We start from the raw sequence: 25795 nt of genomic DNA on the forward strand, positions 1-25795 counted from the left end.
AAGGTGGCATGGAGTACTAACCAGGCAGCGTGGGCAATTTGGTCCCCCTGGGTAAGAGAGAGTGAACCCTGTTAAACAGCTCAAGCAACAGCCAAGCAGAAAGCACAAATGTCTTGGCGATAGTAGAGCAGAGAAAAGTAGACTTTTGAAAGTTTCTGGAAGATGGGGCAAACCCGAGTCAACTGTAGTGAGAAATGGAAAAGAATTGTCAATCTTTGGGCACGAAGAAGGTACAACACAGGCTTGTCTGCTGCAGCCTGGCCAATACACCACGCGGCTTCATTTAGATTGATGGCATGATGCATATTTTACACCATTTCCCTGCTATTTCAGAGGCATAAACTGCAAAAACTGATGAAATGATGAAATGTTCTTGCAACTACTGTTTCCTTGCTCTTATCTAAACATCCTTCGCAATAAGTTCCTTCACTCGCACATGCGTTTTCCTTTTGACAGCTAAGGCTTGTCGGCCTCGGGAAACAGGTTATTTGGATACATTTACTTCTTTGGAGAAAGCTTTAATTGAGCATGTTCACTTAGTGGATGCCAGGGTTGCCACTGGCCTAAAGCAATCAGGACCCTTTCTCTGTTTACACTGGCCAAGCGCCAAATGACTGAACCAACATGACAAAAGCCTGGAGACTGAAGTGGAGAAAAGAGCTAATCTTGCTCGGAGATCAAACCACCGACTGCTAAAGCAGGGATGGGGCTGGACAGGAAGAGGAGTACTAATGAGCCTGAAAATGTTCCTCAACATAACACAAATGCATTTGCTGCCAAACACCATCCAAAGCACTTCACGTCTGTCACAAAGCCCAGGAAAGTCTACAGATAAGGTCACATGGTGTGCACGCAGCTCACTGGAGCGAGCTACTGAGCAAGCAAAAAAAGGGAAACAACATCAATATCTTATGAGACTAAAGATTTATAGCAAATTTCGTTCGGAGATGGCTGATATATGGCTGCTAAAGATAAGACAGTGATGAATGGACGATTAGATACAGTTGGATCCATGTGTGGTCAGTAATGGATTTTGTGCAGATCACAACTCTCTCTCCCATCTGCTCTTTATAACTTACTGTACTAAGATTTATCGTTTACTTCAAAGATCATATTATGATCAGATATTGTACACGCTTTGGTGTTGGAAAGATGTGTAAACCTATTTCAGTATGAAAAGCAAATCCATCTTACCATGATGATCAATCACCGCTTTGATTATTTGACATTTACTTTTGAATGTCTTAGCACCATTTGTTGCCACACTTGATGAGCTGTACAAAAGCAATAAGAGGGTGGGTCTCCTGACTTTCATCAAAAACAATCTCCAATCAATACTCCACCCACTGATGGGCAGATGGGATGTGAAGGAGTAAATGTGTACCCACAGTTTTCTCCATCCATCATGGAGGACAATACAAGACACATGGCACCAACTGAACATCAGAGCACCGAGCACTTTGGCCTGTGGTACCAGCTGTGTTTGCCTTTGCAATAGAGCAAGGACTGCGAGCTAGACCTTATGGCTACTGGACCAGGGTAGGGCAGATCAATCCCAATTTGTATTGTTATAAGGATTGACCGGTGAAGGAAGGAGTGGGGGAGTGTGTGGTGCAAAATGGATTATTTCCATTCAAAGAGTGCTGCCAATTGTCCGAACAATGCGGCAACACGCGCTGCCGTTTGAAGCAGGCATCGGAAATAAAATATATCAAAAATGCATTGCACACAGGCATGATGCAATTTGACAGGTTACCAGCTTGAATTCACATTCGAAGGCTCAAACTGGATTTTACCCAGCATCTATGTGCTGAAAGAATACACCTTCAGAATAAAGGATCAGACACGCTCACACTGGGTTCTCCATAGCAGGCAGATCAAGATATAGACCCATGTGTGGATACCAGCAAATACCTCCTGTATCTCCTTGTCCTCTCCATGCCATTGTTCATATATTTTGACAATCAAACTACTTCATGTGTGTCCACTGCGTATAAATGACTTTAAAGTGCTGTAACGGCACCTTTTCCAGACTGAAATATTTTATGTCGTCTGAGCTCACAGGAATTACACGCACTGCTACTCAACAGCTACCATGGGGGCCTTTTGTCTCATGTACACCAATCGCCATATGATTTATATGACCATCAATAAAAGAATGTTAATGGTGTGTCTTCCAGTTATTTCTTTCTGGGTTAATGAAAGTCTGAATCACATAGTGAAGTCGTCTGGCACTTAAGAGCCACCTTGCTCCCTTGTTCACCTACACCCCAATCATCTGCTAGGTAACTCTTAATGTGATACCGTTTGACACATTGTAAAAACTCCTGTCACCATTTAATCTTCATTTTTTGCCTGTGAGTGTGTGTGTATACCTCGTGTGGGCTACTCTCGAGCAGGGGACCCAGAAGGGGTTCAATTCAATTTAGACCTACACATTAATCTTCTCAAAGGCAGTGGAGTTCTGGTTGTTCACAAAGAGCGTGAATGGGTGCATGGGTTCAGCTGGATGATGCTATGTCGCTCTGCTGGGCTGGACAGAAGGTTCCTGTGAGTGCAGCAGAGCAACGGATCTCGTGTTGAAGCAGATACACAAAACACATCTGAGTGAACAAATCCCTCAAAGTGGATGGGGCTAAGTGTGTGTTTTTGTGTGTCTGACCGCTCAGTGGCTATAAAAAAAAACAAGTTAAATTAAGAATAACTGAATTGTGCTGCAAACACAAAATGATACAAAATATTTCTTTTCAGTTGATTCAGTAGTTTGTTATTTTTGTGAAAAGCGCAACTACATGACAGAATTTGGGAATATCAGCGTTGTAGTGGTAAAGGCTCTCTGACCTGTACTTGGTGGCACCAGGATGGGGTCCAAACCAGCCCGGTGCCTCTCAGGGAGTGCGGGAGCAAATGAAAAGGCTTGGCCAGGTTGCTGTCAACACCAGCTTTTAGTCCGTCAAGCTTTTTATAGCAGACAGTCCAGACGCTGCAGGCCGCGCACTACCAGCAAACACTTCGAAAGCTAAATATAATCTCAACCGCAGCAGTGAAAAATAGAAGCATACAAGCTACTATTATACTTTCCTGACAGGGCTGTTTTTAACTGGAATAAAAGCAGGCAGAGGGCATTTCATTATAATCTAGAGTCAGAGTGAATATGTGGCGAAGTGGAAAAAGTTCAAGTTTTTGTTGATCTGGATCTGATCCACTTCAAATCCTTTTGTCTGGAAAGATGCAGCAGTCATGTTTCCCCTGCAGCGCCTCTCTACCTAGAGACAGGCCTTCATCCCCGTGTGACAATAAGCACAGATGTTACCCATGCATGATAAGTCACATGCACGCCACCTTATATGGAGAAAAATGTTGCCGGGGGAGAAGACGTGAAACATTGGTGTTTCTCGGCCAGTGTTCTAGCACTTGAGAAATAACGACACGGCCTGGAGAAGAGAACAAATCACTTTCTCACTCTACAAAAGTTGTTCACACAGAGGATCAAAGGAAATAAAGACAAGTGGAGAGAGTTTTCCACATCGGTGAGACAATTCCTCTTTTTTACTCCACAAAGTTGCACACAGTAAATCAACTCACTTCAGAACACACCGTTTCATAAAAGGGGAAGTTCCTGAGGTAATTATGTCACCGTCTGATGATTTTACCGAGCACTTCATCTTAAATTAGACGAGCGATGAGCTGAGGATGCCTGTGAAGTGACTCCGTGCCACCCAGAAAGGGGGGTAGCATTACACCTCTCTTTTGTCACTGGTAAACAACTTCGACAAGTGGCATCTCCCGCAAAATGTGCAACTCGTGGCACCGGAGGAGAGAGTGAACAAGCAAAGCGATCCCATATTTTCCACTGGGAAGGAAATTACGGACCACACTGAATCAATATCGCTCTTGGTTCAAGACAGACCCCCGTCCCAACCCGATGGGGAAAAACAGAATAATAAAAACCTAATGTTCCCTGTGGTTGTGGATTTCGTTGCCACAAATATGTGAGCCGCAAAGGACAGAGTATCCAAACAGAGCCACGGCTTCTGACCCGGCGATTTTGTTACTGAAAAAAAAAAAAGAACCGGGGTGCACACATGAGGACAACAGCAATTATGTAAAAGTGCAAGTCCATTAAACAGGCAGGGGAGCTGAAACGGCTGATGAAACATAAACCAACCACACAGCATGCCTTCCCCCCTTCAGAAAAATAAACAGATCACATTCTTGGGCGTCTTTTCTCTTCGGCTAATTTCTTGGGCCGAGTCTAAATCCTGCTCCCAGTAAATGATTGCTAAGAATTTACTGTGCATCCTCTTATCAAATCTATCATTCAATAAACGTTAATCACGTTAATGACATCTTGACACGTCACATTTCCTCAAGACTTAACTTCACCAGCCACAGCTGCGAGATTATTAGACAGACTCCGGCTGTCAGACAGATCAATGAGCAGGCCAGCCTCTCCCAGTCAAACATTAGCCTGAGTTTTTATTATTACAACCCTCCCCTGCAGCGTGGCAGAGGTAGCAGGGACAACGATGCCGACACCTTCACGTGAGGGTTTCCATGACAGAGGGCCAACCATGCCAAAAGGCATTCCCCGACCCTTCCTCCTCTGTTTGCACTGGGCGGGCCCCTTCACTCCAGGGGTCTCAGGGTCCCTTTTGTTGCTTCTGTATGTGGCCGGGGAGCCCTTCCACCCCAGCACACGGCCCAACAATAATACAAGTGGAGGGTAAATCACATCCAAGCACAACAGCAGCAGAGCATACCCCAACAGTTAGTGGAAGGATCATGACTCGCAATCTCTCAGTTCATAAATCAGACCAAAGAAAGGGGAGCAATGACCCTGCTGGGGGCTGCATGTTGAACATCTCCACACTCAATGAAGCCTCTGCTCTTAGTATGGAGAACGAAAAGAAAATGACTGGACGCAATTTATTTGATTCATCATAGCAAATCAATTTCCCATCCCAAAAAGATTTAATGACATATGAAAAGTGAAAATAAGCTCCCAGGCTGCTAGTTTTAATTGATGATAAATCTAAGATGGATGGGTCCTCTGTTGAAACCCCCTTTGCGCCATGGACCCACTGACGACTATCGCATGTTCCCCCACAGATTTACTACACACACAACGAACACCGACAACACACTGGTGGGATTCGTTCAGCATATGACACAAACATCCTCACAACTTTTGTCTGCCGGACACATTTGAGGTGAACACGGGGTTGCGTCTACGCGTAAAGGCGGACAAAGCGCGCACAGAGATGAGCAGAGTCCGCTTTGACTGGAGAACAAGTTCGCTCGCAACTTACCGGCTGACGTTTCCTTTAACGCGACGGACTTGGGGAAGTGAGCACGTGTTTCCCTCTTCACAGCCGCGGAATATAACGAGGTTGCGTTGGACAGAAAAACGTAAAAACACGGGACTTTGTTGGAGCGAGTACTTCCACGGTTCCTCTCGTCTCCGGATCAAATGTTCATGGGACGAAGCGCCAAGAGGCAGCGGACTCCTCCCAGACACTGTGGGGTTAAACTCCTCCTTCCCACGGACACTGAGGAGAAGTGAGGGGGGTGGAGGTGGTTGTGTTTCCAGGGATTAATAATGACGTGTAGATCTAAGTATACGGTAAAACAGGTGGAGCACGTGTACCCAAACCATGGTTCGTGGACCTGAACGAGGTCCCTCAGGGACGTGTCCAGGGTCCTAGGCAGATAAAGGTCATCTATGTGTCTGCTTCATCCTAGTTAAAGGGGCACTTTCCCTCCACTGGTTTTACACGTTACTTTCATTTTATGTGCTTGATGCTTTTATTATTTTATTACTTTTAACAGAAAGACGGTGGAGATAATGGGCATTTAGGAGGCCGGGGAGAATGAATAAAAGACGCCGTCAGAGTGCAGTACTACGAGAAATAAAGCTATAATATTACCAGAATAAAGTTGTAATACCACAAGAAATACAATCATAATATTAAGAGAATAAAGTCATATTAATAAGAGAATAAAGTCATAATATTACAAAATGTGTCATTTTTTTCTTTTTCTGGAAATATGACTAATTTTCTTATTGAATGATAACTTTATTCTCATAATGTTGTGACTTTCTTCTCATTAAATTACTACTTTTTTCTCGTAGCATTGCAATTTTCTACTCAATTCTAACTTTAATTTCATAATATTATAATTTTATTCTCAAAATCTCTTTTTCTTTAATATGGCCCTTATACTCTGTTATAGTTAGTTATACTAAGGACTAATACTTATACTAGTACCTATACTGCTTCGATTTAAAAAAAATGATTTAGTGTCTCTCTTGTCAGTCATCCAATTTAATGGTGGTGAAAAACTATATAGTTAAGAGTACATTTAAAACATTTAAGACACCGAATTAGAGCAAAAACTGAAGCACACACAATTGTGTTTACATGTCTACTTAACAGATGCGTCCTCACGTTTGTTGTGCCATATGTTCCACTTGGACTCTTGCAGCAAAGGGCAGATGACTTTAGCAGACACCCTTAGACTTACAGGTGCGGGAACAATAAATCAAGCTTAAGACAATGTTCGGAACCTATTATTTATATTTATTTAAAGTTTTCACCACAAGAAAAATGAAATGTGATATTGTGTTATTCAAGCAATATAGAATATCCTTAGACAGAATAATACTCAACTCAAGATCAACTCCAGTGAGAATCTGTTTGGTCGACCTCAGGTTCCCACCCAGCTGTTTGTCTGAAGGTGAACAAGGTGAGCAGCAAACCTGTCTGTCACATGGACTGAACTGATAAGCAGGCTGATAGGAAGCAGGTGTGGTCTCCTCAGACAATCACACAGCATTCAAGATAAGACAAAGATCATTGTTATTCTTAGGCCTGACGTTAAAGTGCACATTCCTCTCTTTCATTTTCTCTCTATCATTCTCTCTCATCCTCATTCCAATGCCTCTGTACTCCCTGTTGCGACGAGCAGGCCTACCTTCCTGCATTCTCCTTTGCGATGCTCGTAAAACCTCATGTTTCGTAATGTGGTGCTTTAGCCAGACCCATCTACATCAATCTGCATATCCGCATCTTTACAGCTGCTACAGTGGAGTTGGATTGGAGATGCCTATCTGCCTGCTGCCCATTGTAGCAGCAGATACTGTAACGCTCTGCTCCTTCATCACAGGCTGATCAAGATCTGTCTGCACGTCGAGCAGCCTCTCGTTCCCCCTCGGCAAGTTTTCAACTCTGGTTTCAACTCCAGTTCGCCAAAGCATTTCATCCAAATATCTAATTATGTGTCTTCAGGAGTGTTAGGGGATTATGCATACGAACGAGGGCCGTGAACCATCCAGAGGAACCATCACTGCAATTGATCCACGGGGCAAATGTCATCAGTAGCACGAGTGACGAGCCACAGAGCCTCGCCCTGTATGTAATGTGGTTCAGTGCAGCAGTCTGGAATCATTCACAGCCACACTGAGGTTCTGTTTCGTCTGGCAGCCACCAGGAGTTTCTGGTCACTCCGCATCTCATTAGATATAATTGAGTCTGACGGACATCCTGCCACCTGTCTTCCCTTTCTGTCCGTCTGTTGGTCTGACACGCGACAACTGACTGACTGTGCCTTTCCCATGAACTTGCAAAGAAAAGACTCAAGAACCAAGGAGAGCTGAAATGTCAGTCCTGCCAGTTCATTGCTCTAAAACACAACAGGGAGCAGAAAATCTGTGAGCTCAGCTCGTGTTTTTTTGGTATTTTTGTGCTGACGCTAAACAAATATTCCACAAATACGCACACAGATATGGACTCACACACTTGTACACACTTATCAACACCTCAGCACCTCCTCCGTCCCTTAAATGAGCCTTCTCAACACCTTCGGTCCCGCCACGCTGACTGTCACCGCTTTGCTCTGCCATTATGGCAACTCTAATAGGGTCGTCATAGCAATTGTGTGCATGTGTGAGAGTGTGGGGGTTACTGTATGTGAGAGAAGAGGAGGGAATCAGCAGATCCCCCTGCTAAGCCTTTTTTCTAACCCTTCTTACTGCTGCCCATTGTACAATGTGATCCAGCCATCATTACCACTGTATGAGGCGCTGAGCTGCCTGCTCAGTGTCCACATGTAATTATCCCGCTCATTTGTCATGTAGCCTGTAATGGCTCACTGCAGCTGGGAGAAAATTGTCTTATACAGTCGTTTGGAAGGGCCCGCGGGGCTGGTGTGGCAGGTCCTCTGCGGTTGTCTGCACGGGAAGATGGGCTCGTACGTGACAGCGTCCGGTGAACACAATGACAGAGTTGTCGTAAGGTGTGTTTGTGTGCGTGTGTGAGACAGACAGAGGGAGGGCTATAATCAGACACTCTCACACCACACCCTGAAACAACTCCTTTCTTGTTTCTAAAAACAGCCACCAACATTAAAGCGTCCACCGCCACAAAGAGGTGACTGCGGCAGCTTCGCACTATAGACAAAGGAAATCTTTACGCAGGGAAAGGCAGTGGAAGGGCCCGGGTGAAGATAAGGTGCTGTAAGAAAAAAAAAAGGCTATTTTAGAAAAGCTTTTAACTGAACACGACAGGTCTGATCCAAGTGATAGCTCGCTCGCTCTTAAGGGTCCAACTAATGAAAAATCAATGATGACAACGAGTGAACTGTGTGTCACAGCAGCCAACCTCTCGTGCCAGTTTCATTCAGGACTTTGGACAGTACGGGGAATGTAAAGACCGCGATTCATCTCCCGCTACATATGAGTTGATTAGCATTAAATAAAAAAGTCAGTCCTTTTAATGAGATTCTGTAGAAAAGCTTTTAAAATGAATCCCTCGATCTGTGAAAATGACTCAACAGAGACGTCAACGGCATCGTTGTGTGATGAAATAAATCCAGCAGTAGGAGCTGAAAGTGATGGCTGATCGAGCAGATTGATTCTTGATAGAGCGGCTGTCAAAGGACATATTAAACCTCTATGGATATATCGGTGTGGGAAACCGCATGTGATGGATCTGCTCCGCTCAAGTTGCCTCATGTGGGCGTCTGACTGGATGCCCGTCTGCCACAAGGAAATGTCATTACTGAGACGAGAGTGAGAGCAACACAGAGCAGGGCCGGGGGATGGATGCGCCTCAGCTGTTGATTACTTGAGTTCTAGGTGAAGAAAGTGTCACAAGGGTGTGAGAGAATGAGGGGCGGAATTAGGTTTTTGTGTCCCTGCCTTTGGAGCAAAGATTTGAGATGTGATAAAAGAGAAGAATGGGATTATAAGGTGAGGCTGCACCTGTGGGAAGTACATCTGGGAATGTGTAAATGAAAGAGCACATTTGCACATGAGGCCACTGTGTCTGCAGGAAGGACTAACCCGGAAAGCTTGTTATTGAACTGGTCCAATATAAACTCTACAGGTGGAAGCAAAAGTTCATATTGACACAAAAAGGCTCATTTTATAGGGTGTGGTTTCTTTAGCGGGTCTTCAACTGTCAACAAAATCCACTTGTGATGAATGAATCATTTCAAAGTAATGCGTCTTCTACATGAACATTTTTGATCATACACACTTTTTTTTAAAACACGGGTACAATAACAAGGCGATGGAGTCCTTTCCCATTGCCGGTAGAGGAGTTTTCCTTTATGTTTCCCCCCCCCTGGCGACTCATGTTCGATGTCACAAATGTGCCGCAAACTGAGAAGCTCTCTCACATTCCTGTTTTGTCAGTGTTGCATCTTGCACAATACGAAGAAAAAGAAAATCACTAAATACAAAAAAATCAATAAATATGAAAATGTCTACGTGCCAAAGTCCGGAAGTTCAATGTGCGTCATAACATCACGCAGAAAATTAAGAAGTAGCAGAGGAAGAAGAAGAATTTACGCATTCACCTAAGTTTCATGTTTCTATCACTGCAGATCAGAGCTGGAGCCGATGAAAACTTGTGTCTACTGCAGAGTCATAAGACCCGGGAGTGAATGCCGGTTGTATCCATTCCCATTGCAGACAAAAGCCACATATAAGTGGGTTTTTTGTCTGGAGGAAAAGAGGCTTAAGAGGGCAGATACCTTCACCTCTCAGACCCCATCAAACAGTGATTATCAACACAGCATTGTGGTGCCATTTGGTCAGCACGGTCATTTCTGTTGAGAAATGGCAAACAAGTTCAAGATTACTCCAGATTACGCTGAGCCGCTTAGAGAAATTCCAAATTGTGCAACATCAGTTCGCACAATGTATTAAACAAAATAAAACCATGCTAAGCTGCAGGATGTTAACATTGAGGATTATACAGTCATTGTTGCAAGTGACATACAGCAGTAAATCTGTACAACAGTAGTTACTAGCCAAAGCTGCCGCAGGATATTTTGACTTATAATGACAAATATCCTCGTGTGCACTCATTCAGCTACTCCGAGATAAACATGTGTTTGCACACCTTTAGCTCAGAATTTCATGCAGTGCATGAGCCAGGATGTGCATGTGAAGTAATAACCTAGTGATACCCCACAAAAGAAAGGACAAACACATAATGCAAATATGCACAATACCACAGAATTCATTCTACCATGATCAGCAAGGTGGGTGATTGAGGAATCCTTGTTTTCTTAGTGTCACACTCAAAAACTGATTGAATCCAACATCCGAATATGTGTATTTACCACGGGGTGAATTCAGTTCACAGTATAACCCATTGCTTTCTCCCTCAGATAAGCTTTCTGTATGCATATGAGCGTCTGTATGAAACAAGTGACATTTGATTTAGAAAGTAACAAACTACAGCCTTTGAGTCGCAGTTTTTTTTTATCTGTTATCCCCTTTTTTTCCCTTTTATGTTTTATTTGAACTGAATTCCTACCTTTTTTCAATTTCCTCTCAGGGACATTCACCACCTACATTAAGTCAAACACATTTGGCTGCAAATCTTTGCACTAGCGAGTCACTCTGCAGTGACTGACAAGAAAATTGCTTGTCCTAAAAAGCCCTGTTTGTCTTCCCATCAGGCCGGGTCAAGTCTGGCACACGGAGGCACCATGTGCCATGTCCAAACACGGAGGGAGAAAATGTGACTGACGGACTGGTAGTGGACAGCTAAACATGAGGTCAGCGTGACACGAGGCCTCGATCAAAAATATGCACCTAAAGAAAACAGACACACAAGTTTTTACCTTTTCTTCAACGGAATATGGGGCAGATTTGACAATGACAAAGTAGAGAGTATGTAAGTAGCTAAATATAACCCACAGGAGAGAGGGGAGGACATAAATGATTGAGAGTCTGTGGGGAGATTACTTTATGAAAGAAAGATCAGGACTGGACAAGTCTTGTCTTTTATGGACTCCCACTGAAAGAGAATGAGGAAGCAGTCTGTAGCTCTGGGCTGGCGTGACAGTTTAAGCTCCTTCAAATCTCTTCACTCCTGGTCAAATGACTACAACCACATCCCCGCAGCCAGAGGCCAGCCGAGGGGAATCCACAGCAAACAGAGGGGCACTTGATTGAGTTATCATAAGCTTAAATCGAGTCAAATGAGAAGAACATGCTACGAGGCCAACAAGCATACACAGAGCTCTATTCAGTGAAGTAAACAGTAAAAACTGATTCCAATGAGCCAAATGCAATCGTTCACTCTGAAGTGTAATCTGATTTGTGTTGGGCCACGCCGAGGATAAATTCTGCTCACTGTAACTCAATAAGGGTGACAAACTGAAAACAAGCCAGGCGATTCAGACACAAACAACCCAGAGCGGAGAGTTAAAGGCTGCGAATGACAAATGTGTTAATTACATTCTTTAATCACATTCTTTAACTGCAACAACTTTCCAGCTATGACTGCGATATTCGCTGTCATGGACGATATCGGAGGTGTCAGAAACAAATGTGCTGTTATTGCTCCATCAGGACCGTGATTGTCCCTCAGCCGGGCCCACTAAGGTGACGTTCCCACACATCTATTACCTCCCCACTCCCCGCTGAGAAACACTTTCACACCCGTGTGAAGGAAGTAGAGCACGGGGCTGTTAAAATGACCTTGTTAAAATCTGCTCATTTCACTTTGTTAATTAGAAACACTCACGCTGCTCTGGGTCTTTCCCACAAAATCATCACCTACCGGTACGATGCAGCAGAGCAGAAAGCACCAAAACCCAAGCGAGGCGGTTCTCTGTCTGGCAGCTCGAGTTTTAAACTAAGCAGGAAATAACTGACCTGGAGCTGTTAATGGAAAGCTGATACTTCCCCCCCCCAAACTGTCTGGACTGGTTTGGTTACATGTCCCATGGAGGCATGGAGGCATGGCCATGATGAAGGCTCATAAACAGATTTAAATGTTTCCTTGGAGATTAATTTCAGTTAATCCCTTCTGGTTACTTCAGTAGAATTACTATTCATAATGCTAAATTTAGGGATCCAGTTGGGTACACATTAAATACTTGTGGACCATTTTCTAAACCCCTTTGCCAAACGTGTCCATTCATGAACTGCTTTCAGACATGCACTGAAGTACAGACATGAAGTTGTGCTGAGGGTCTGTATGAGAGAACGTGAATGTCCCAGTCGGTTGCTCCAGACATTATCCAGAACTTTTCAAACCAGCCCCCAATGTCCACAACATGGCAGAGGGAGCCCATGTGAGAATACAGCAGGAAAAGTCCGATTACATTTCTAACCGTTGCAAAATTGAAAATAACTAAATGAATACAAAAAATGTTAGGTCAAAAAAGAAGTGCTAACGGAGATGCCAATTTTTCAGACATTTTACGAAGTTAATTCCAGAAAAAGGCTTTAGAGTAATAAGATATTACAGGTCTGTCAAGCTTTTGTGCTCTGTGCATTGGACTCTAGTAAGATTGATATTCTATGTCCAGTTTAGAGACAGGTGTTTTTAAATAGGTGTAAATTATATAGACTAGATTTCATTGTGTTTAGCGGCTCTAAAGTAAACTGAATATGTTAGCATAACTTACAGGTCCACTGCTAACATATACCCTGTGTGTTGTGCTGTGTCGGTGTGTGGTAGTTAGTCACAAATGCCAACAAACGTGAGGCTAACTTTAGCAACACTGCCCTGTCCGTTTGTTTGCCAAACCCCCTTCTCATTCAAAATGAAAATATATTTGACAATATGAATGAGTATGTAAGGTAAAAACAGGCTAATCTTGCTATATTTTAGCCACAAACATGGCTACGTAGCTTTAGCAATCTTTTAGAACTATATGAATTGTTGATGATACTTAAGATAAGTCAGCTGTAAACATTAAAAAGTCAGTCAAAATGTTTTAATCTGGTTCATGGACCTGATGTTACCTTGATTAGCTGGCTAGATACATCATCAGTTGTCATTTAAGCCAATCCAATCTGAAATTAAAATGTTGTTTTAGAAAAGTACTAAGGATTGTATGCCATTCAACGATAGAAAGCATGGGGCTTACACCTGGGTTGGATAAACGAAGGACAAATAAATACATAAATAGCAAATAGTCCAATATACAATGACAACAATTATCAACCTATGAGTGATTTTTTGAGAAAATGAAAGGCTGGAAAAGTTTAGTTTTAAGGACGTAAGTTAAGGTCGGGTCAACATTTAGTTTTTTAGATCCATTTCAGAGGACGTGCACCCTGGACTGTTGTGTGTATTTGCGCGGCAGAGCTGTGAACAAAAGCAAAGCACTCAGCACATTTCCATTTTGTAGCAGCAGGTTTCCCTGGGTGTTAGGGTACACTGCAGCAGCCCTTGTGTGTGTGGGAGTGTGTTTACCTATTAGCTTATTTGGCTAAAAATAGCTAATGGATCTGTGCATGTGAGACTCTTTTCATTTGGCCTGTGAAATTAGATTTGTTCTCCTGAGTGCTGTGATGTGTGTGTGTTTATGTGGGTGTGTGGGTGTTTGCATGTGCGTATGCATGTCAGATTTGACAACAAAGTGTGTGAGTGTGTGTGTGTGTGTTTACAATGTGTTACTATGAAGACAACATGGAGTGTGGTTTGCATGTACAGGTAATGGACGAAGCAAGTGAAAAAGAGTCTATGATGAAGTGAGGTTTTCCCATTAGAGGCGGCTTCATAAACAAATCCTGAGCATCTCAGACAGGTTTAATGACGTTTAGGTCTGGTGATCTGGGAGGTCATGGGAAGCAATTTGAGTTCATCCAAGTGTTCATTTCATTCTTAAATTTGTTTAGCTGTGCGAATTATCATTTAATGAAAATGGCTCATACATTTCCAAGGTTGGATTACCAACGGGGCAATATTGTCAACTGCCACAGGGCGTCAGAGCCCCACGTGGCCTTGAAAGTTCCCGGTTTTACTGCATCCGATGTTATGTGCAGCATCACTTAAGAAAATGTCTAGTTGGAAGACTTTCATTGTTTTAGTTTTGTAGGATTTTCAGATTTGCACATTCCTAATGTGTTTAATTTAATAACCTCGCTGCAAACCTGGGGTCAGAAAACTGCGCACGTTGCACAAACACTGCAGGTTTATGGGGTCCAACAGCTAAATATTTTGTCCTGAGCCCCCACCCCCCTGCAAGTTAATCTGTCCCATTATTTTCATTGCAAATCCACTGCATTACCTGCCTCGACCTGTTTTTGTTATGAACTTATAACCTTTAAGTAACTCTCTGGTAAGATTTCTGTTTTTTTTCCCGAATTCATTCATCCATGTTGATGAAGTCTGACTTGTCGATCTTTGCTGGCAGCACTTTTGGCAGTTTCTCCGTGGGTTATGTTCCCACTCAAGTTATATGGTTGTAGTGCTCCATTTTAACACTTGAGCAGATTACACAAAGCCATTCGAATTGAACTCAAATGAAATATAGTCAAATTCCCCCAAAAAACAAGCGTGATGCAAATATTGCTCTACTTTAAAACTATCTTTGTTCTGTCCCTGTTTTCGTAGAGGTTGCACTTAAAACCAGATAAGTATGTCATTACTGACTTGAAACGGTTCCAAATATAAACAGCGGCTACATCCGCTATATGAGGCTTTTATAGAAAATTAAAAATGATTGAATCCACAACCCACGTATTAAAACCCTCAAAGCACTTATTAAAGGGTGATTAACCCTGTTACAGCCAACACACACCACTAATTGGTACAGTGGCTACTTTGCTTGTGTAGGTGACTTTGTAATTATGATGATATGATAATGAAAGTTATTTGTTTCATGTATAATGTTAGTTTGTCCATCTCCAATGTTTCGCTGCGTATTGATGGCATGAAAAGAAGATTGTAGTAAAGTGGAATTATCCTTTAACTGGCGTATAAAAGCCAGTTCATCAGATGAACCACATCTTTTCTCTCTGCCCAGGCTTCAGTCCTGTCGCTGGCAGCTTACCTAATAGACACAGTCTCCGTTATCCACCCCCATCCCATCCCAGAGTGGTATGGACCGACCCAACCCACGCTTATCTCCTGTTACGCTCAAAACGAACCGCAGATCCATGTTTCTCATTTTCTCCCTGGTGTCCCATGTGACGCTTGGAGTGTGAAAGATTGAGAGAGGTGGGGGAGGGATAAAAGCACGGGAGGAAGAAAGAAAGAAAAGAGAGAAAGGCTGGAGGCCACACAGGTTGGTGGAGGAGCAGACTGTCCTCTCACTCATTAGTCACAACTCCCTCCTTCACCTTGTCAAAACTCCCACACTCGTCCCTGACCCTTGTCTTCTCGCTCCCCACCAAGGTCATTACTGGTTCCTGTTCTGAATTTAGCTTCAAGCACTGACACGTTCAGACTCAGCTACAGGATCATAATGTTCTGATGTTAACGTTGCCTCACTCCTCTGATCCAAACTGAACATTTACAGCTTCATAGCAGTTAGCAGGTGTTGCAGGGATTTTGTACTGAATTATACTGTGAAGACACCGATCGTGCACAATCTTTACCTGTCAATGTTTCTCTGGTGATATCATTACTTCTGGCATTTCTCTCTTTAGCACATATTGTGCTGAGAGATCAAAGTAAGACAACTGACATTTTAGCAGCATAAAAGCTGCTTTTGTTTTATTTTTAATAAAGATGGAATGAGATGTCATTAAAACACAATTGTGTGTGTGTGTACTCAAGTAAACTGGCTTCCTCAGACATATCCACACATTTAGAAGAAAAAAACAACAGAGGAATTTTTTCCCAAACAATTCAAAACTGCAAAATTTAGCAGATCTTCCACAAAAAGTTATTAAAAAGAAACAATTTCTTTACAGCTACTAAAACATCGTGAGCACTTTTCGATCCTAATCATAGACTATATATAAAGATGGACAAGGCGTCTCCACTTCCTCCCACTATCTGTTTTACTCCCATGTACTTTGTAAAGCATTTTGTAACCTGTTTTGATAAGTGCTATAAAGTAAAAATGTTAGTATATTATATAATTATTAACCCAAAATTTTGCCTAAATATCCGAGATACGAATGTCGCTATTTTGTACATTAAAGGTGCAGTAGCGATCAGGGAATGGGGCACGTAGCGAGGTCCCCCTGACACACACTTGACCAATCGTGAGTCAGTCTCAGCTGTCAATCATGACGTTACACCATGTTTCTATAGCATCAAATAACTGATTCCAAACTTAAAGGAAAACCAGCACTTGAACAAACATCAGTGAGGTAAGAACTAACAAAATTGACAGAAACCGTCTTTGAGATTCACTTTTAAGTTTGGCCCATGTCCCATTCACTAACATGGAGGAGGCAGGGTTAATCACCTACACTGCAGCCAACCACCAGGTAGCTATCAAGACGCTTTGGCCTCACTTTTAGGGAGCTGTCATGTCGTCTATCTTTATGCCTATGATCTTTACACACAACATAGAAAAGGCAAAGGTGTAAAATGGCAGATGGTAAAAATCAATGTAAAGTCTACGTTTTCATCTGAACAGATGATGGGACCAACTAACCAGTGATTAACCCCTAAACGAGGGAATTCAATAGAGGTGAATTCCCTGGATTTGAAGGGTCATTTACTGCTCTTTAGCTTCTCTGGACATGATGGAAATTGAATCTAAATATAACCTTTCGCATTAGAACTGTATTTTAGCCCGTTTTGCGATCCAGGCTGCAGATCCCACCGAGAGGCTCAGTTTCCAGGGAATCTGACCAGACTGTGACACGCTTCACTGGGGAGCAACCAGAGTGGATGGAGAGCAGAGAATAAGAGACAGAGAAGAGGAGGGGCGAGGCAGGGGGAAGAGGAGTGAGAGAATAATGAGGGAACAGCACGCGGGGGAAGGAAAGACGGGGAAAGGGGAAAGTCAACCAGGAAGCGTCGATGTGGAGGATGTGAGGAGTGCAGCATCAGCGCCCCTGTGCTCATCACTCATTTTTCATTTCATTTGCGGGGGCTGTCGGACAAAGCATGTTTAGCTGTAATATCACATCAGAGGAGGGAAAATGGAGTCTGAGTTAAAAGGGAGAGGGAAAAGAGACGAGGAAGGAAAAACGAAAGGTTAGAACTGCAGACGAATTTCTTCTGGTGACACATACAAATTCGACATTATCTTTAATATAGAACAGTCATTATCAACCTATTAATTACTACTGCATCTCCAAGAATTAACCCGGGAAGTATCGGCTACATGAACAGAGGGACAGGAGGGAAGAGTGTGTGAGCTTCTCCTCTGTATCTTCTCTAGGTCATAGACTTCTCAACCTCGAATACAGAAACACATACACACATTCTCTCTCTCACACACATACACACTGGTGTGACATCTGCTGTGTGTAGGGGCCCTGTCACACTACAGTTCTCTGCTGCCGTCACAGATGTTCACAGCGAGGTCCTCAGTCCATCCCCGCAAACCCCTGGGAGAGTTCAGAGCGGCGGTCCAGAGAGACACGGAGACAGGAAATCTGTTCTTTTCCTATTTAACGGGCTTTCGGATCCTTAGTTAGAAATACACACAAACACTCACACACACACACACACACACACACTGTCCCTCACTCTCTCTTCAGTCCTTGCTACCGAATCATACAGCATGAAGGCAGATGAGGGAGATTAATTCACGATTGTGTTTCATGAAGGTACTGTAGACCTTTTGTGCGAGTGTGTTAGCCTTTCTGTGTGTGTTTGTGTGGGTGTGTGTCAAAGTGTAAAGATTGTGTGGGGTTTGAAAAGGACAAAATGTGTATTGTGTGTGTGTGTGTGTGTGTGTGTGTGTGTGTGTGTGTGTGTGTGTGTGTGTGTGTGTGTGTGTGTGTGTGTGTGTGTGTGTGTGTGTGTGTGTGTGTGAGACAGCCTGGAATCCCTGGTGCCTGCTGGTCATTAATAAACATGATCATGAAAGTTTAATCCCCATCAGCAGGGTGGCAGGGGAACCCTCGTGGGTGATATTGACATAGTCGCACACACACACACACACACACACACACACTCACACACAATCACACACAATCACACACTCGACAGATTGGAGGAGCGGCAGGAGGGAGGGTTGAGAGGCTCACCACGAGGTTAACTACCAACTGTAACTGTGTGTGAGAGCGGGGACAATATTCCTTACATGCAAAGCTTAAAATGAATGTCAATATAAAGGACTGGTCATGTGTCTACAGATAGTTGTTGTGTTGTCTGGCTCTAATGAACCTATTCATCATGAGTTTGCACGAGAAGCACTTATTTGATGTTGAGACAAGGACATGTGTTAGAAATGGGCCTGGGGTGGGATAATTCCAGCAAAGTTCATTCCCCCCTTGTGTGGGAACTTTACCAGAACATCTTGAAACAGAAAGGAATTTGAATTAAGAGTGATTGAATAAATGTTATGAAACAAATTAAATTGAATTAACTTTTAGCAAAATTTGTTTTCTCATTTGTCCCAGGAAAACCAGATTTCTGGGATTCATTGGTTGATTAAGTGACGGATTAAAATAAATTGTAGTTATTCTCTTTAGAAATGCTTAATTTGCTTTTACAGAAATATACCAATCTATTCCGGAAAATTGGATCGGAAACAGATTTTGGAATCACATTTACAGAAAAAGAATTCTACAAATTAGTCTTTATAATCAAAACAAATTCTACATGTCACGTGATATTTACACTAGGTTTCAATACATATTAAGGTTAAGCTAAAGAGTGACCCCCCCCATGCTGGAAGTGCCCTGAGGAGGGTACTTAACCCATGTTATATGGTATTGCCCCAGAGTCGGGGACTTACGGACATCAGTTCATGATTGTATGACAGAGAATTGTTGGTCAGGGACCCATCCACCCTGAAAGACACAATTCCCTCTATTTACACTGAATGGGTCCAAACCATGTTAGGTAGGAGACTGCCTGGTAGGGGGGTGGCATAAAAACGCATCTCCTTTTCCCTGCTGGACAGGATGGAGCGGTTTTATCACTATATTAATAGCCCCCCCTCTATGTATAATGTGTACTCTCTTTAACACACACACACACACACACACACACACACACACACACACACACACACACACACACACACACACACACAATGTTCCTTTGGTCCAATTATGACTCTTTGTCCCCCTTTTCTAGTTTATGTCCTAACCCTCTGTTTGAAGTTGTATAAATATAATAGGTATTTACAGTTTGTTTATATGCCTGTTTATGTTCTCCTTGATTTCTATAAAACGTAAATCTCAAAAAAAGAAATGCTGTATTAAAAAAGTGAGAGAATAAATACAAATATTTATCTTGTATTTATAGACACTGATACTTGTCACTGACATGATGGACGTGTATGGTCCTGTTGGCGTGCATGGGAATTACAGTCTTCAGGATCAAAACCAGGTTAATTTTATAATAAATCTATAATATATATACTATGCCTTCCACCGAAAACTATAACGCTGCAACATGATGACAGTCTTTTTATAACTTTAGTTAAATTATTACTCATGTAAAAGGAACTTTAATTTGACAGTACATTGTTTTGGAAGCTTTTGCCTTGTGTCCAGAATATTTTGTGCTCATTTCCCTGAATGTTTTCTTAATTTGTTGTTCAGTTCATGCTCAACAGAAACAATTTTCATTGGAACTACTTTCTAAAGAGGAACTACACCCGAGTGTGTCCTTTGAAAGTAATTGAGACATTGTTTCTTGGAAATCGATGATGCGTTTTAATTTAATATTGAAGTAATTTATCGATTCTGTAATTCTATTTAACTCAAAGCATGAGAAAATAAAAAGATCCGGACTAGTTCAAATCAATATAATTTTGTTGTTGACCCAAGATTTTGTGTAATATTGGCCTAAAAATATAGCTTTTTTTCACGTCTGTTTTAAACATTTCAACGACTCTATTTGGCTGTTGCGTGATAAACATGGTTAAAAAAAACATCCGCTTTTAAGACGACAACCGCCACTTTGATCACAGCACCTTGATCCTTACAAATCTGTCTGTCTCTTAACCCCCCCCACCCAACCGCACGATTCTGGAGACTCAGGAATTTCCCATCTTCTTTCATTTGACACCGTCTGCTCCCGTCTCTCTCGTGCACACTTCTCCTGCGCGACGCCTCAGAGGGAATCTGCTTCTTACCATCGTAAACAAACACGCAGACAACGAGGAGGAGGCCTTCGGGGCTAATTACCAGCTATAGTGGCTGATGCCTCTGACAAACAGCACAGGGGGAGCGTAAGAGCAGAGTCACATGTGTGGGCAGGCAGACACACACACACACACTAAATCTCTGCAGCCCTTAATGGAAACAATGAGGCTTGTTTTGGCTCTTGATGAACCAGGTGTCACATCTGCAGGAAGAAGCTGAGTCAGCCTTTAATAAGCAGCTTTTATAAGGTCTTCTTTTACAAACGATGACAGACGTGAGAGGAGGCGACACAGACCAGATGAGAACAAAGTGGATGTGAAATGTCTGCAGCGTATTAATAAGGCTTTGTGTTTGAGTGTGTCGAGGCTTCGCCGGACACCCTCCGTAGCTGCAGGTGAACGCGACAACGAGAAGAGGCTGAATGGGGTTTGCATGAGGACACTGGGGGAGAGCAGCGCTGGTGGAGGACCCACAGCAGGAGGCCACGGCCCGCACCAGCCATGTTTCCAGATTTCTCCCCTGCATATCTCCCGTTACACATCACCCTCCCCCTTTATAGACTCCCAGCGTCACCCGGATTACACACAACACTCCCGCCTGACATGAGTCATGACTGGATCCTCTCCGAAAATTTTAAAAGGTGCTCGTTGCTCATCGCCACTTCTCCCTGACAAGTCCTTCATTTTCCCAGACACCTCCCAGTGGCGACCTTTAACCTCCCTCGCTCTGATGACCCTCCACTCCACTTACAATGAGTGTGGACAGTTGAAGACAAGAAGCAGAAGCACTGATAGAGCCCGTCTGCTTTAGGAAAACAGGCCTTTTCGGGTGCAGATAGTCACATGTAAACAGATGATGTATGTTTACTGGTGTTTGTGTTTCGACATGGGGCCACTCACAGGGAAGATTAGGGACTAACAGTGTTAACAAAAGGACATCGGTTGTAGACATCAATCGTGAAACGTCCAATTTGCGTACTCTGCCTCTGTAAACCATGTTTGCACTAATAGGTTTAATTCCAGTCGCATTGTGACACGGCTGACACGCCGCCAATGCACACACAGTTAGTTACGAGTGTGGGTATTCAGTGACGGGCATGGAGAACAGTGATAACAAACACACACCTCCTCGGGATGCAAATACACACCAGCTCGGCAAATACAAGGTTTCTCTCCTCCTGCTCCTGGCGCGGTGAAAAAAAAAACTCTTGCCACCAAATTGTTTGGAGAAGTTTAAATAAAATGTCCATATGAGAGTTGAGGGAGAAAATTGGTGCCTTCAAAAAGCAAAAGTAAAGCAACGCTCACTCTGCAGAGGAGAACAATCACAACACTGTCGAGAAATACTACTTCTAGAACTTCTCTCACAAATCGGTTGTAATAAAAAGTTGTGGTCCAACATTTGTTTGTGGTTAAGTGTTAAAGTTTTGCCAGAGGCTTTCTGTGCTGCGTGTGTTCACACATGTGAGGCATTACTACGAATGAGTCAACATTTTTGTTGAGCAAAGATGCAACAACTATTACGGCATTCAGTAGAGTGCGTAGCCGTGTCAAGGCCCAACAGTCCCCTTAAGTTCTGCACCAAATCTGTCATATTTGTTTGGATGTAGTTCTAAAACTATTGAGGATATACGTAAACTGTTGAATCCACATCACATCAGGTGGTAGTTACTGATTTGTAGGCCTATTTGTTACCGTATAGCAGCTAGAAAAAAAGCCTACTCCCTTATGAGACTTTAAATCCACTAGATCTGGATTTCTATTTGGATTCGCACCAAACTCCACTCATAAATATTAGTCCCCTAAATATGTCAGACATTTTGTTTACTAAGATCCCTTCAATATAGCCTTGGAAATTGGTGAAAAAAAAAGAAAAAAGAATAGGAATGGGTTCTGCCTTGGCCCATGTCCCATCTTTACACCAAGGTTTGTGGAAATCAATTCAGTATTTTTTTTCCAGTAGTTTTTGCGTAATCCTGCTCAACAAACCAACCAACAGACAAACAGACAAGGTTTAAACCTCCTTGGCGGAAATAGTGAACTCGAAATACACATTTGAATTTTAAGCCATGACAAAATCAGTCTCTGGCCTGTGTCCACCACTTCAGTCCAAACGAAAACATCCCTGTAACGATCACAGAATACGGTTCAGAGATTCATGGTCCACAGAGGATGAATCCTAATGACTTTATTGATCCCCAGACTTTTCATGGGGATTTGATGGGTGCTGTATTCACAAAACATAACAAAATATTTGAAAAAGAGAAAATCTGCACCCCCAAAGCTTCCCTTCAGCAGACTTCTGATAAAGAACGGAGTCGCCATCAATACACACAATCATTTTGTACAAATAATATATACAACAGTCGATATCATAAATAAATGGCAAAGAAATCCTTGAATGGGAGCTTTAGGTGTGCTGACGTTCCAATCATCCAATGAAGCAGAAATAAACCCCTTGGCAGGTTCAAGTGCCCTCGAGCAAACAACAAAACACCACCACCGGCTGCTTCTGCTCTAACTCTCTGCACTCTCACCTCCCAGTGGTGCGACGGGACAACCCAGTGACCTTTCTGCCTCTCTGAGCCAGTTTGCAGCGGGGTGCGGCCTGCAGCAGGGGTCGCTGAACTCCTGACAAGGCTAAGCTCCAGGGTGAGGGGGAACTTTAGGGCACCTCAGCTGAGCCTCCAGCAGTCTGCCGGCCCTGGTAACAGACCTACACACACAGTCGTGAGTAATAACTGTGGATGCTGAGTGCGAGTTGAGATAGGGGATTCCTCTCCTGCATAACTAGGTGTGTGAAAAATAGTCTCAGTTGCTCTTTGGTGCTCATGACTAACACAGACACTCTGTCTCTCTGCACTTGGCACAGACTCCAGCGTGTGCATGATATCTGCGTATCTGGCCATGGCTGATTTTGGTCCAGAGGCTTAAGGGGACTAAATCAATAGCTTTATTTAATTAAGAATGCAGCAACCGAGAGGCCTGCAGAAAAAAGGCCAAATCTCACACTGGAAAGAGCTCATTCCATTTATCACACCGCTCCCCTGTATCGATCTGAGTAAAGGTATGGAGAGGGGTATCTGAGGGATGAATTTCAGCGAGGTGGCACCGTGAAGATCCTGCACGGCAGCGATTTTCTCTGCCTTTTTTCTTCCACAGATTCTGTTGTTGTTGGGATTTCATTTCACGTTAGACGTACTTCGACTTGGACCCGGCGGGCTTTTATTTGTCTGTGAGAGTGAAGCACTGGAGGTAAGAGAGGTGAGCACTGCAGATTTTGAGCTGTAGCACGACCAGACACCAATCTGCACAGAGCACATAATGAGGAGCGCTGCAGTACCACACTGACCTCCAATGGTGAGACATGGTACTGACATTACAGCTCCACTGACTTGTCCTTTTATTGTCACCACGAGCACTGCACAGGTTGTGGAAATGAACCACTACTCTCCAGTATAACTAAAACTACTTTAACCTGCTCCTCTCAGAGCCAATTGGGCCTCGACGTTTGACATCTCCAGTTCATATCAGACCGGGAGATTTTATAATTCTCTCACGTCATAGTAAAACCATTTACAAGCTAACTCAGCACTGTCTAATTAGCTTCCTCTTTCAGCAGAGACCCTCTATGATAAAAAACACACATTAGCATTTCAGGATTAACTACCAGTGTATAATTATTCCATGCCTTTACAGTTTAGATGCTCTTATTAGTTGCCCATGCTGAGGTAATCTTTGGCTAAAGGTCAGGCCTGCTTCAGTGCGTTCCCAAGGGCCTGGCATGGGGTGTATATTGAGTATAAGCTGACAATTATGTGCAAATGGTTCAGCACAGGAGCACCGTGAGGTCTGTGGCTACGTTGGCTTTGATGTAAAGCTAGCAGTAAGAGAAAAGCACACAATTATTTGCTAATCTATTCCTTAAACCTGTTTGAAACCAAGATAAAAATGTAGATATTTCACCCTCTTGCATTTCCTGTTTGAAGTTATTATTTATTTTTGTATGGCCTTTACTCTGCCACAGATAAATAACTGAGGTAAGCTGGACCTCTGTAGAGAGAGGATTTATTTTTATTGCTGCCCACGGGAGCCCCAGCCAACTGCTGTGTACATGTTTGTCTGTTACAGGGCAGATAGTGGTTGATTCAAAGTCTCAGCCTGTCAAATCGTTGTGGGAGTGAGTGGGGGGGGGGGGGTTCAGCAGGCGAGCCCTGGACTCGGCCAGCTGCCCGGGCCTCTGGGAGCCAGGTGGGAACTGGAAATTTATGGGCTGAGTCATAGGAGAAGACGCACAAGTGGATTTTTTACGCTCTGATTTATCCCTGACAAAAAAAAAAAAAAAAACACTAGAACACTAGATGCTTAATCCAAATCCGAACCTGTGAGATGTGTATTTGTATTTTTTTGCTTTAATCGGTGTGTTAATGCTTGGATAAGCAGGTTAAGCTCAGGTGTAATTGGGATAAAGGCATTTTGCTGCAGTGCAGCTCCTCTCGCGCTGATTTCTCTGCTAAAAATACAAAGCGCTGAAATGGCATCAACAGACACCATGATGTAGGTGATTGTTTAAATAAATCCCCCAGCTTGTGTTTGCTGGGCCATACGTTAGTAGAGAGAGCTGCTGCATGGGGTGTGCTGAGTGTGCACTTCCTGCAGCTGTGGCAGCCAGGTCTTTGGCACTGCAGGGTGGAGGGTGAGTGTGTGTGTGTTTGGGGGGTGAGGGGCAGGGGATAATGTAGACAGTATCCTCTCCCGCCTCTTCTACATCTCCCTCATCAGTTTACTCCCCCCTTCAGTTCTGTGGCCGCTTTTTATGTTTTCCTCATTTTTAGTAATACTTATAATAACCGTCTCCTGGGAGAAATATGCACTTTTCATTGGATTCAGCAGAAAACTTAGCTCTTTCAGGGTGAGGGCATCTGGTTGTAGTCTCGACACCTTTATTGCTAGGTGTGACATAAATACTTTAGTGGTTTGACAGTGTGGAATTGACCTTTATTCAGAGTCGCAGGTCTCAGGAGGCTTTTTTACCCTAGGATACGGGTATGTTTTGTTGTGCCCTTTATGGTAGCTGGATGTCAATTTTAAGAAGCACCTAAAAGTCAGTCTACAGTCTAAATGTTTACCTTCGCAGAGGAAGTTTTCATTGTCTGTTTGTCTGTCTTTGTTTGTTTAAAAGATATGTCAGTTTTGCATTTGTATTGGACTAGATTCACATGTGCTTTGTTGAAGTACTAGTTATCGCAGTTGAATCCTGCTCGAGTTCGAAGCTGCAGTGTTGACGTCTTTGCCAAAC

At 43.2% G+C, this 25795-nt stretch overlaps 1 protein-coding gene across 4 annotated transcripts in view; it reads right to left on the minus strand.

Annotated features, from left to right (window-relative positions):
- Positions 1–25795, minus strand: part of tiam2a (TIAM Rac1 associated GEF 2a) — a 98167-nt gene that overhangs the window by 70899 nt on the left and 1473 nt on the right. The window contains exon 1 of one of the 4 annotated variants that reach the window (XM_034575917.1): positions 5313–5580. The exons of 1 other annotated variant lie outside the window; for it this stretch is intronic. The gene's annotated coding sequence lies outside the window, so the exon portion shown is untranslated. Of the gene's footprint in view, positions 1–5312; positions 5581–25795 lie in introns of those variants that run through there. 2 more of the 4 variants (XM_034575914.1, XM_034575918.1) reach the window with 2 other exon arrangements.

The sequence above is a fragment of the Hippoglossus hippoglossus genome, chromosome 22 (assembly GCF_009819705.1).
Source record: "Hippoglossus hippoglossus isolate fHipHip1 chromosome 22, fHipHip1.pri, whole genome shotgun sequence".
Taxonomy (NCBI): Eukaryota; Metazoa; Chordata; class Actinopteri; order Pleuronectiformes; family Pleuronectidae; genus Hippoglossus; species Hippoglossus hippoglossus.